The 12,587-nt window shown below is 41.1% G+C and overlaps 1 protein-coding gene and 1 non-coding gene across 6 annotated transcripts in view; both read left to right on the top strand.

Annotated features, from left to right (window-relative positions):
• RPS6KA2 (ribosomal protein S6 kinase A2) overlaps window positions 1–12,587 on the top strand; it is a 477,450-nt gene that overhangs the window by 325,886 nt on the left and 138,977 nt on the right. The gene's annotated exons all lie outside the window — the stretch shown is intronic.
• LOC126058206 (U6 spliceosomal RNA) lies at window positions 9,174–9,281 on the top strand. The gene has a single exon (XR_007513135.1). It is a non-coding gene; the product is annotated as a U6 spliceosomal RNA (small nuclear RNA).

Raw genomic sequence — 12,587 nt, 5'->3', positions numbered from 1 at the left:
TCAGGAATTTGATATCTGGTACCATCTGCAGCTCTTCCTTAGATTTCACCAGTTTTACATACACTCATTTGTGTGTGTGTAGTTCTGCACAATTTTTATATGTAGATTCATGGAACAGCCTGTACTGTCAACATACAGGACTGTTCCATCACCACAGAGACCCATCATGCTACCCATTATACATACACACGTGCACATACACACACACTCATGCCTGCCCACCACCCCTCCCTCTGACAACCACTAACCTGCTCTCCTTCCCTATAATTTGGTCACTTCAAGAATATTATATGAGGAGGCAGGGCCAAGATGGCAGAGTAGTCAGATGCTTCCGGTGATCCCTCTTACAGCAGAGACCTGAAAAAACAAGTGAAACTATTATATATATGGCAAGCTAGGAGCCCTGAACATTGAAGGCAAAGTTAGAAAATGGACTGAGTGGAAGGGGGAGGGAGAAACGGTTGAGCAGCAGTGAGGAGTTGCCAGACCTAAATCACCAGGAACCCTCAGGCACCATTCCCTGGAGTGACCATGGCATGGCTGGAGGTAGCGTTCCGGATGTGGTCTCTTCAGGGAGAGACAGCAAGCTCCACAACCTGCTCACACCTTCAGAGCTAGAGCATAACGGCACTCTCAGCAAAAACTAGGTCCTTGTGTTTATTTTACTGCACCCCCAGCCCCCAAGCCGGCTTCAGTAGCTGTCGATTTTTCTGAGCCTGAGATAGGTCCTACTGCACACCCTGAGCTATTCTCCCAGCCTTGGAGAAGAAATAAATTCAAAATTGGGGGTAAAGATTATCTGCCAGCTCCACTAAGCTGAGGGGCTCAGAACAGAAGAGGCTCCTGTCCAGGCACAAACAGTCTGTGAACTTTGAATATCTTTCACTCCTGCATGGACCTGTGTGGGCCTGTTTCAGGAGGATAAGCCCCTGTTTGCACACTGCAACTGTTTCAGCTGTGCAGTAGAGAGGTGGGTGTTTGATGTTTGACACTGCTTTGCCTATTAAACAGAATACTCACCTACCCACATCAGGGGCCTAAGGACTGGTGGCTCCACCTACATCACCTAGCCACCCATTGCAGGGGTCCAAGGATAAGTGGTACCTCCAGTCCTTACAACCAAAAACATTGGGTGCCCATGGTCTGGCTGCAGAGCTTACCCACCTGTGTGCTCTAGGGAACAGGAATGCACCTTCCTTACAGATACTCAGTGGATGGTTGCCAGCCCCCTGCCTTGTTCAGAGCATGACCCCCTTCTGCAACCAGATACCTGTACCTACACCAATCACTCCTGCTGCTCTAAGACTGTAGTACAGAGCCTGTACCACATACTTGATGACCAACTACCTGGACATCTGAGGTGAATTCATACAAGAAAAATGAATGGACTCCTAGGCTCATATACCTGGTAACAGTTCTAGCCATCTGGTGACAGGACATTAGAGCTTCAAAGACAAAAATAATCAAGCTAGCTCACTCAAGCAGCCTATTTGGGCATATCAAAACAAAACAAAGCAAGAAGCGAGGATACAGTGAGCAAGCATAAAATAAACTAATACAATAACTTATAGATGGCTTGGAGACAACAGTTAATATCAAATCACATGAAGAAACAAACCATGATCACTTCAACAAGCTCTCAAAACAAAGAATCAAGGAATCTTCTAGATGAAGGTATATTCTTGGAATTACCAGAGGCAGAATACAAAAGACTAATATACAGAATTCTTCAAGAAATAAGGAACAGGATCAAGCAAAATGCAGAACAAGCCAAGGAACACAGAGATAAAGCACTTGAAGAAATTAAAAAGGTTATTCAAAAACATAATGAAAAATTTAATAGGCTGTAATCATACATAGAGAGACAGCAATCAGAAAGTCAGAAGATTAACAATAAAATTACAGAATTAGACAACTCAATAGAAAGTCAGAGGAGCAGAATTGAGGAGGTGGAAGGAGGAATTAGTGAGATTGAAGATAAAGCACTTGGCACCAATATATTAAAAAATTAGATAAAAGAATTAAAGAAACCCTAAGAATTATGTGGGAGTCTATCAAGAGAAATAACCTACAAGTGGTTGGAGTACCAGAACAGGGAGGAATAACAGAAAATACAGAAAGAGTTGTTGAGGATTTATTGGCAGAAAACTTCCCTGATATCATGGAAGATGAGAAGATATCCAAGATGCTCACTGAACTCCACATAAGGTAGATCTCAAAAGAAAGTCCCCAAGACATATTATAATCAAATTTGCCAAAAACAAAGATAAAGAGAGAATTTTAAGAGCAGCTAGGGATAAGCAAAAAGTAACCTCCAAAGGACAGTCAAGAAGAATAAGCTTGGATGACTCAGCAGAAACCATGCAGGCAAGAAGGCAATGTGATGACTTATGTAAAGCACTGACGGAAGAAAATTGCCAGCCAAGAATCATATATCCAGCAAAACTGTCTCTCAAATGTGGAGGCGAAATTACTACATTTCCAGATAAATGGAAGTTTAGGGAATTCATAAAAACCAAACCAAAACTACAAGAAATACTAAAGGGAGTTCTGTGGTTAGAAAATCAATAATATCAGATATCGACCCAAGGGTAGAAAACAGAACAAAGCAACCAGATATCAATCCAGTTAGGGAAATCGCAAAAGTAACTCAAGATAAAAAAAAAAAAAACGCTCAAAACAGGGAAACTGCGATGTCATTATATAAGAGAAGACAACATTAAAACAGCAAAGAGGGGCTAAGAAATGTAGTCATAGATCGTTCATATGGAGAGGAAAACAAGGCGATACACAGAAATAAAAGTTAGGTTTAAACTTAGAAAAATAGGGATACATATTAAGGTAACCACAAAGGAGACTAACAACCCTACTCATCAAAATAAAATACAAGAAAAAAATAAAGACTCCGTAAAAACAAAATCAACAACAACGAGTAAGAGGAAAAGACAATATATAAAGATAAACTACTCAGCAAAAAAATCAAATGGGAAAAGGAAACTCAACAACACACAAAAAAAGACATCAAAATGACGGCACTAAATTCATACCTATCCATAATTACACTGAATGTAAATGGACTAAATGCACCAATAAAGAGACAGAGAGTACCAGAATGGATTAAAAAAACACGATCCATGTATATGCTGCCTACAAGAGACACAACTTAGACCTAGAGACACAAACAAACTAAACCTCAAACAATGGAAAAAAACATATCAAGCAAACAACAATCAAAAAAGGGCAGGAGTGGCGATATTAATTTCTGACAAAATAGACTTTAAAGTTGAATCCACCACAAAGGATAAGGAAAGACACTATATAATGATTAAAGGAACAGTATACCGGGAGGATATAATGAAATCCGCCAGGCACTCCTTGGAAACTCTATGGGGCAGTTCTACCCTGTCCTATAGAGTCGCTATGAGTCAGAATCAACTCGATGACACTGGGTTTGGTTTTTGGTTCAGAACAAGACCAAAAGCTGCTTCTTTGAAAAAATTAACAAGATTGATAAACCACTGGCCAAACTAACAGAGGAAAAACAGGAGAGGAAGCAAATAACCTGAATAAGAAGTGAAATGGGCAATATCACAACAGACCCAACTGAAATTAAAAGAATCATATCTCAGATCACTATGAAAAATTGTACTCTAAGAAATTGGTAAACCGAGAAGAAATGGATGAATTTCTACAAACACACTACCTACCTAAACTAACACAAACAGAGGTAGAACAACTAAATAAACCCATAACAATAGAAGAGATTGAAAAGGTAATTTAAAAACTCCTAACAAAAAAAAGCCCTGGCCTCAGTGCCTTCACTGCAGGGTTCTACCAAACAATCAGAGAAGAGTTAACACAACTACTACAAAAGGTATTTCAGAGCATATGAAAGGATGGAGTACCCCCAAACTCATTTTATGAAGCTAGCATATCCCTGATACCAAAACCACGTAAAGACACCACAAAAAAAGCAAATTACAGACGTATATCCCTCATGAATTTATATGCAAAAATCCTCAACAAAATTCTAGCCAATAGAATTCAACAACATATCAAAAAAATAATTCACCATGACCAAGTGGGATTCAAGAATACAACCCTGATGCACGCCTTTCCTGACTTTAAACCAATCAGTATCCCCTTGTTCTGTCCGAACGACTGCCTCTTGATCTATGGAAAGGTTCCTCATGAGCACAATTAAGTGTTCTGGAATTCCCATTCTTCGCAGTGTTATCCATAGTTTGTTATGACCCACACAGTCGAATGCCTTTGCATAGTCAATAAAACACAGGTAAACATCCTTCTGGTATTCTCTGCTTTCAGCCAGGATCCATCTGACATCAGCAATGATATCCCTGGTTCCACGTCCTGTTCTGAAACCAGCCTGAATTTCTGGCAGTTCCCTATCGATATACTGCTGCAGCCATTTTGGAATGATCTTCAGCAAAATTTTGCTTGCGTGTGATATTAATGATAATATCTATAATTTGTTCTATAATTTCCACATTCGGTTGGATCACCCTTCTTGGGAATAGGCATAAATATGGATCTCTTCCAGTCAGTTGGCCAGGAAGCTCCCTTCCATGTTTCTTGGCATAGACGAGTGAGAACCTCCAGTGCTGCATCTGTTTGTTTGAACAACTCAATTGATATTCCATCAATTCCTGGAGCCTTGTTTTTCTCCAATGCCTTCAGAGCAGTGTGGACTTCTTCCTTTAGTACCATCAGTTCCTGATCATATGCCACCTCTTGAAATGGTTGAACATCGACTAATTCTTTTTGGTATAATGACTCTGTGTATTCCTTCCATCTTCTTTTGATGCTTCCTGCATCATTTAATATTTTCCCCATAGAATCCTTCACTATTGCAACTCAAGGCTTGAATTTTTTCTTCATTTTTTCAGCTTGAGAAATGCTGAGTGTGTTCTTCCTTTTTGGTTTAAAGTCAGGAAAGGTGTATGTCAGGGTTGTATTCTTTCACCATACCTATTTAATCTGTACGCTGAACAAATAATCCGAGAAGTTGGACTATATGAAGAAGAACGGGGCATCAGGATTGGAGGAAGACTCATTAACAACCTGCGTTATGCAGATGACACAACCTTCCTTGCTAAAAGTGAAGAGGACTTGAAGCACTTACTAATGAAGATCAAAGACCACAGCCTTCACTATGGATTACACCTCAACATAAGGAAAACAAAAATCCTCGCAAATGGACCAGTGAGCCACATCATGATAAACAGAGAAAAGGTTGAAGTTGTCAAGGATTTCATTCTACTTGGATCCACAATCAACAGCCATGGAAGCAGCAGTCAAGAAATCAAAAGACGCATTACGTTGGGCAAATCTGCTGCAAAGGACCTCTTCAAAGTGTTGAAGAGCAAAGATGTCACCCTGAAGACTAAGGTGCACCTGACCCAAGCCATGGTATTTTCAATCACATCATATGCATGTGAAAGCTGGACAATGAATAAGGAAGACCAAAGAAGAGTTGATGCCTTTGAATTGTGGTGTTGGCGAAGAATATTGAATATACCATGGACTGCCAGAAGAATGAACAAATCTGTCTTGGAAGAAGTGCGGCCAGAATGCTCCTTAGAAGCAAGGATGGCGAGACTGCATCTTACATACTTTGGACATGTTGTCAGGAGGGATCAGTCCCTGGAAAAGGACATCATGCTTGGCAGAGTACAGGGACAGCGGAAAAGAGGAAGACCCTCAACAAGGTGGATTGACACAGTGGCTGCAACGATGGGCTCAAACATAACAACGATTGTGGGGATGGCTCAGGGCAGGGCAATGTTTCGTTCTGTTGTGCATAGGGTTGCTATGAGTCAGAACTGACTGGACAGCACCTAACAACAACAGCATATGAATGGAATCATCTAGTGTGTCATCGTTTGCGATGGGCTTTTTACACTATGCATAATTCTCTAGAGGTCCTTCCAAGCTGTGTGCATCGTTAACGAGTTCCTTTTTATTGCACAGTAATACTTCATTGTACGGATGGACAGCCGTGTGCTCCACCATTTATTCACTCCGGGACATCTGTGTTGCATCCAGTTTGGAGCTATTATGAATAAAACTGCTATGAATATTTGTGTATGTGGTTTTGTGTAAGTTTTCATTTCTTTCGGGTAAATGACCAAGACAGCAATTGCTGGTTGTTTGGAAAGTGTGTGTTTCTTTTTACAAGAAACTGCCAGAGTGCTGTCCAGAGTGGCTGTACCATCTTACAATCCCACCAAAGCTGAATGAGAGAGATCGTTTCTCCATAGCCTTGCCAGTATTTGATGTTGTCAATGTTTTTTATTTTAGTAATTTTGATGGGTATGTAGTACTACTGTGTTTCTGCATTTCTCTAATGGCAAATATGAGTCGCAATTAACTCAACGGCAGCAGGTTTGGTTTTTTGTTTTTGTTTTTTTGGTTTTAATGGCAAGTAAGTACATCTTTTCATATACTTATTACCCATCTTTATATCTTCTTTGGTGAAATGCCTGTTTTTCCCTTTTGTCTATTTTCTAATTCTGGCTTGGTGCCATCGAGTCAATTCTGACTCATAGCAACCCTGTGCACAACAGAACTCGAAATACTGCCTGTGCTACACCATCCTTTCAATTCTTGTTATGCCTGAGTCCATTGTAGCAGCCACTGTGTCGGTCCATCTCATCGAGGGTCTTCCTCTTTTTTGATGACCCTCTACTTTACCAAGCATGATGTCCTTCTTCAGGAACTAATCCTTCCTGATAACATGTTCAAAGTATGTGAGACGTAGTCTCACCATCCTTGCTTCTAAGGAACATTCTAGTTCTACTTCTTCCAGGACAGATTTGTTTGTTCTTCTGGCAATCCATGGTATATTCAGTATTCTTCACCAACACCATAATTTAAAGGTGTCGATTCTTCTTCCGTCTTCTTTATCCATTGTCCAGCTTTCCCATGCATATGAGGCTATAAAAAACACCATGGCTTGGGTCAGGCACACCTTAGTCCTCAAGGTGACATCTTTGCTTTTCAACAGTTAAAAGAGGTCTTTTACAGCAGATTTGCCCTACTCAATTTGTCTTTTGATTTCTTGACTGCTGCTTCCATGGCTGTTGATTGTAAATCTAGGTAAAATGAAATCCTTGACAACTTCAGTATTTTCTCCGTTTATCATGATGCTGCTTATTGGTCCAGGTGTGAGGATTTTTGTTTTCTTTATGTTGAGGTGTAATCCATACTGAAGGCTGTGGTCTTTGATCTTCACCAGTAAGTGCTTCATGTCCTCTTCACTTTCAGCAAGCAAGGTTGTGTCATCTGCGTAATGCGTGTTGTTAATGTCTTCCTCCAATCCTGATGCTCCGTTCTTCATATAGTGCAGCTTCTCAGATTATTTGCTCAGCATGCAGACTGAATAGGTATGGTGAAAGAATACAGCCCTGATGCACACCTTTCCTGCTTTCCTGACTTTAAACCAATCATTACCTTCTTGTTTTGTTTGAACAACTGCCCCTTGATGTATGTATAGATTCCTCATGACCAACTGTCCTGGAATTCCCATTCTTTGCCATGTTGTCCATAATTTGTTATGATCCACACACTTGCATGCCGTAGTAGTCAATAAAAAACAGGTCAACATATTTCTGGTATTCTCTGCTTTTAGCCAGGAGCCATCTGACATCAGCAATTATATGCCTGGTTCCATGTCCTCTTCTAAATCTGTCTTGAATTTCTGGCAGTTCCCTGTCGATGTACTTGCTGCAGCCACTTTTGAATGATCTTCAGCCAAATTTTACTTCCATGTGATATTAATGATATTCTTTGATAATTTCCACATTTGGTTGGATCACGTTTCTTGGGAATAGGCATAAATATGGATGTCTTCCTGTCAGTTGGCCAGTTAGCTGTCTTCCAAATTTCTTGGCATAGACGAGTGAGCACCTCCAGTGCTGCATGCATTTGTTGAAACATCTCAATTGATATTCCATCAATTCCTGGAGCCTTGTTTTTTGCCAATGCCTTCAGAGCAGCTTGGACTTCTTCCTTCAGTACCATCAGTTCCTGATCATATGTTACCTCCTGAAATGGCTGAACATCAACTAATTTTCTTTGGTATAGCGACTGTGTATTCCTTCCATCTTCTTTTGATGCTTCCTGTGTTTCCCCATTTTTGATGATGAATGCAATACCTTGCATCTTCAAGTTATCATTCCTGGCAGAGTAGACCATATGATTGTTTGATTCAAAATTTCAGCTCACTAATGCCTAGGATATTGATCTTTATGCATTCCATTTCATTTTTGACGATTTCCAATTTTCCTGGATTCATACTTCATACATTCCAGGTTCCGATTATTAATGGATGTTTGCAGCTGTTTCTTCTCATTTTGAGTCGTGCCACATCAGCAAGTGAAGATCTCGAAAGCCTGACTCCATCCACATCATTCAGGTCGACTCTACTTTAAGGAGGCAGCTCTTCCCCAGTCATATTTTGAGCGCCTTCCAACCAGAGAGGCTCATCTCCTGGCACTATATCAGACACTGTTCCTGTACTATTCATAAGGTTTTCACTGGCTAATCCTTTTCAGAAGTAGACTGCTGGGTCCTTTTTCCTAGTCTATGTTAGTCTGGAAGCTCAGCTGAAACCCGTCTGCCACGGGTGACCCTATTGGTATTTGAATACTGGTGGCATAGCTTCCAGCATCACAGCAACATGCAAGCCCCCACAGTACGACAAACTGACGGATTGCTGGGGAATTTTTTAATTAGATTGTATTATTTTACTATGGAGTGTTGAAGGTTCTTTCTATGGTTCAGAGACAGCACTTTTGTTGGGTATGTGGTTTGCAAATATTTTCTTCCAATCTGTAGCTTCGTTTTCTTAACAGTGTCTTTGCAGAGAATGAGTTTTTATTTTGCTTAGGTTTAATTGATCAGTTTTTCCTTTTATGCATAATATTTTGGTATCATGTCTAAAAATTCATTGCCTAGCCCCAGGTCCTGAAGCTTTTCTCCTGTGGTTTCTTCTTAAAAAATTGTTTAATGTTTTACATCAAAGATATAAAATTTAGGCCCAGTTTCCTTTTTTTGACCGTGGATGTCCATTGCTGATATATCATTTGTTGAAAAAACTATCCTCCCTCCATTGAATTGCCTTTGTGTCTTTGTCAAAAATCAGTTGTCTGGTGCTCGCTTTGGCGGCACTTATACTAAAATTGGGATGCTACAGAGAAGGTTAGCATGGCCCCTGCGCAAGGATGACAGACAAAATTCGTGAAGTGTTCCATATTTTTCTGAACGCTTCAAAGGCTAGCATAACAGGAGCGGGGTTTGGGGACCGTGGTTTCAGGGGACATCTAAGGCAATTGGTATAATAAAATCTAAGAGGTATCAATTGGCCTCAACCCACCTGGAGCAAAGGAGAATGAAGAACACCAAAGACACAAGGTAATTATGAGCCCAAGAGACAGAAAGGACCACATAAACCAGAGACTACATCAGCCTGAGACCAGAAGAACTAGACTGTGCCTGGCTACAACCGATGACTGGCCTGACAGGAAACACAACAGAGAACCCCTGAGGGAGCAGGAGAGCAGTGGGATGGAGACCTCAAATTCTCATAAAAAGACCAGACTTAATGGTCTGACTGAGACTAGAAGGACCCCGTAGGTCATGGTCCCCAGAACTTCTGTTAGCCCAAGACAGGAACCATTCCCAAAGCCAACTCTTTACACAGGGATTGAACTGGACTATGGGATAGAAAATGATTCTGGTGAAGAGTGAGCTTCTTGGCTCAAGTAGACCCATGAGACTATGTGGGCAACTCCTGTCTGGAGGGGAGATGAGAAGGCAGAGGGGGTCAGAATCTGGCCGAATGGACATGAAAGTAGAGAGTGGAGGAAAGGAATGTGCTGTCTCATTAGGGGGAGAGCAACTAGAAGTATATAAAACAAAAAAAAAGAAGTATATAGCAAGGTGTATATAAGTTTTTGTATGAGAGACTGACTTGATTTGTAAACTTTCACTTAAAGCACAATAAAAATTAAAAAATCAGTTGTCTGTATTTGTGGGCTTCTGTTTCTAGGTCCTCTCTTCTGTTCCATTGATCTGCGTGTCTCTGTCTCCACCAAACCACACTGCCTTGATTACTATACATATATAGTAGCCTTAATGTGGGTAGAGTGATTCCTCCAACTTTATCCCCTTTTTCAAAATTGCTTTAGCTCTTCTTGGTCTTTTGATTTTCCATATCAATTTTAGAATAAACTTTCTCTCTCTCTCTCTCTCTCTCTCTATATATATATATATATATTTTTTTTTTTGCTATGACTCCATCACCTTCCATTAGAGATGAACTATGTAGATGCTGGAATGAAAACTAGCCATGTACAATGAGAACTGACCATCTTACTGTCGCTCCGAGTGGTTTGCACGTTTAAAGTGTATATAATATATCACCTTAAGGGAGCATGCGGGAATTTTAACTGATTGTAATTACAGAGGCCACCACCTGTCTGTCGCTTTGTGGTACTGTGGTGACCTGCATGTTGCTGTGAGGCTGGAAGCTTTGCTGCTGGTATTTCAAATACCAGCAGGTTCACCCATGGTGGTCAGGCTTCAGTGGAGCTTCCAGACTAAGACAGACTAGGAAGGAGAACCTGGTAATCCACTTCCAGAAATCAGCCAGTGAAAACCCTGTGGATCACAACAGAATATTGTCTGATACAGTGCTGGAAGATGAGCCCCCTAGGTTAGAAGGCACTCAAAACACACAGTGGCAGCAACAGTGGACCCAAACAGACCAACGATCACGAAGATGGCTCAGGACCGGGCAGCACTGTGTTTTGCCATGAGTCAGAGCCAGCTCGACAGTGACTAACAACAGCGTGACGGAGAGGCTTAAAATAGAAAAATAATTTAGTGTGCATGGAAAGTCCCGCCGGTGTAAAACTGCCGACGACCAGCTACTAATCTGAAGCACTGCTTCATTCTATCTCAGTGAATCCCGCACTTCCTAACTTTGCTTTATCAGAAATACTGCATTTTCCAACAAATCATTCTGATAGTGGTATTTACCATTGCTGACAATGAAAAAGAACTAGGATATCATGTTAGAGATTTGTAGATGACTGAAAATCTCAGAGGCAATGCTGTTCAGATAAATATTTCCCCTTCTCGCATATATATGTAAGTTTTGCACTTGACTGCTAACCTAACGGTTGGTGGTTCAAACCCACCCAGCGGCACCGTGAAAGGAAAGGACTGGCAGTCTGCTTCCATGAAGATTAAAGCCTTGAAAACCCCGTCGAGCACAGCTCTGCTCCGCACACGTGGGGCTGCCATGAATCAGAATCTACTGGACAGCAGCTAACAACAGTAAACAACATGGAGCTTGTCACAGGAGATTTCACTGGGACGTGACTGTCTTTATCATCCGTTAATAACACTGGTAACGTAGTTTATCGCGATGTAGGTTTTTTTACTTGTAATTTTAAAGCCTTTGTTACCAGTTTTCTTTGATACATTGGTGGGGGTTATCTTTCATACCGTACAGGTCAAATCCAAAGGGAAAATCTTCTAAGTATAAATGAGGGAAAGAGAGAAGTATGATTTTCCAAGCCTGAGACGACTTGTCAGCATGAATAATTTCTTATTTGTGCACACCAGAGGTGCGGGCTGGTATTATTATATTATCTTCCATGGGTTTTTACTTTGCACTGATTTCAGTTGTGCTAAAAAAAAAAAAAAAAAAAGTAGATTGATTTAGCCTCCTGGCACAAATGGTTGGCGCTCGGTACTAACATGTAGGTTGGCATTCGAACCCACCCAGCAGCACTGCACAAGGAAGGCCTGGCAATCTGCTTCCATAGAAATTACAGCCAAGAAAACCCTGTGGAGCACTCAAGGCTGCTATGAATCAGAATCAATTTAACGGCAACGGGTTTGGTTTCTTTGGTTTTTAAACCAGGGCGTGGAGTCCCCGGGTGGTGCAGACGGTTGATGTGTTTGGCTGCTAACCAAAAGGTTGGAGATCTGAGTCCACCCAGAGGTGCCTTGAAAGAAAAGCCTGGCAATGTGCTTCTGAAAAATCAGCCGATGAAAACCTGTGGCGCACAGCTCTACTCTGACACACATGGGGTCACTATGAGTCACAGAGAACTTGACAGCGACTGGTTTTACTGATTTTAAACCAGGGCATACATCTCACTGCCCCAGGAGAAACGTTGTCCACAAGGAAACCTGTCTGTGGCTTGGACCTCACAGGGACAAATGTTCCATCCACACCCAGTTTTGAGGCTCTTTGAATATGGTTCAGTAAATCTTTATAAATCTTCACAAATTAACATCAAGTAGACAATTACTTCTCATCCCCTCGTGTTAGAAATGACTTTGTAAAGCAAATCATTGAAGGTAATTTTGGACATGAGCTGGCAGGAGTCTGGCTCTGTCTAGAACCCACACCTAGAACACTGCATCCAAGTTCTGACACCTTGTTCTCTTATTATAACTTCCTAGTTAGTGCTTCACAATACATAGCGTTCCCAAGGAAATTAAGGATTGAAGGAACTGATTAGAATTGCTGTTGCTGGGTGCCTTCG

Source organism: Elephas maximus, chromosome 1 (assembly GCF_024166365.1).
Source record: "Elephas maximus indicus isolate mEleMax1 chromosome 1, mEleMax1 primary haplotype, whole genome shotgun sequence".
Lineage (NCBI taxonomy): Eukaryota > Metazoa > Chordata > Mammalia > Proboscidea > Elephantidae > Elephas > Elephas maximus.
Note: the sequence above shows the minus strand (reverse complement) of the source record. Positions and strands in the feature narration are given on the sequence as shown.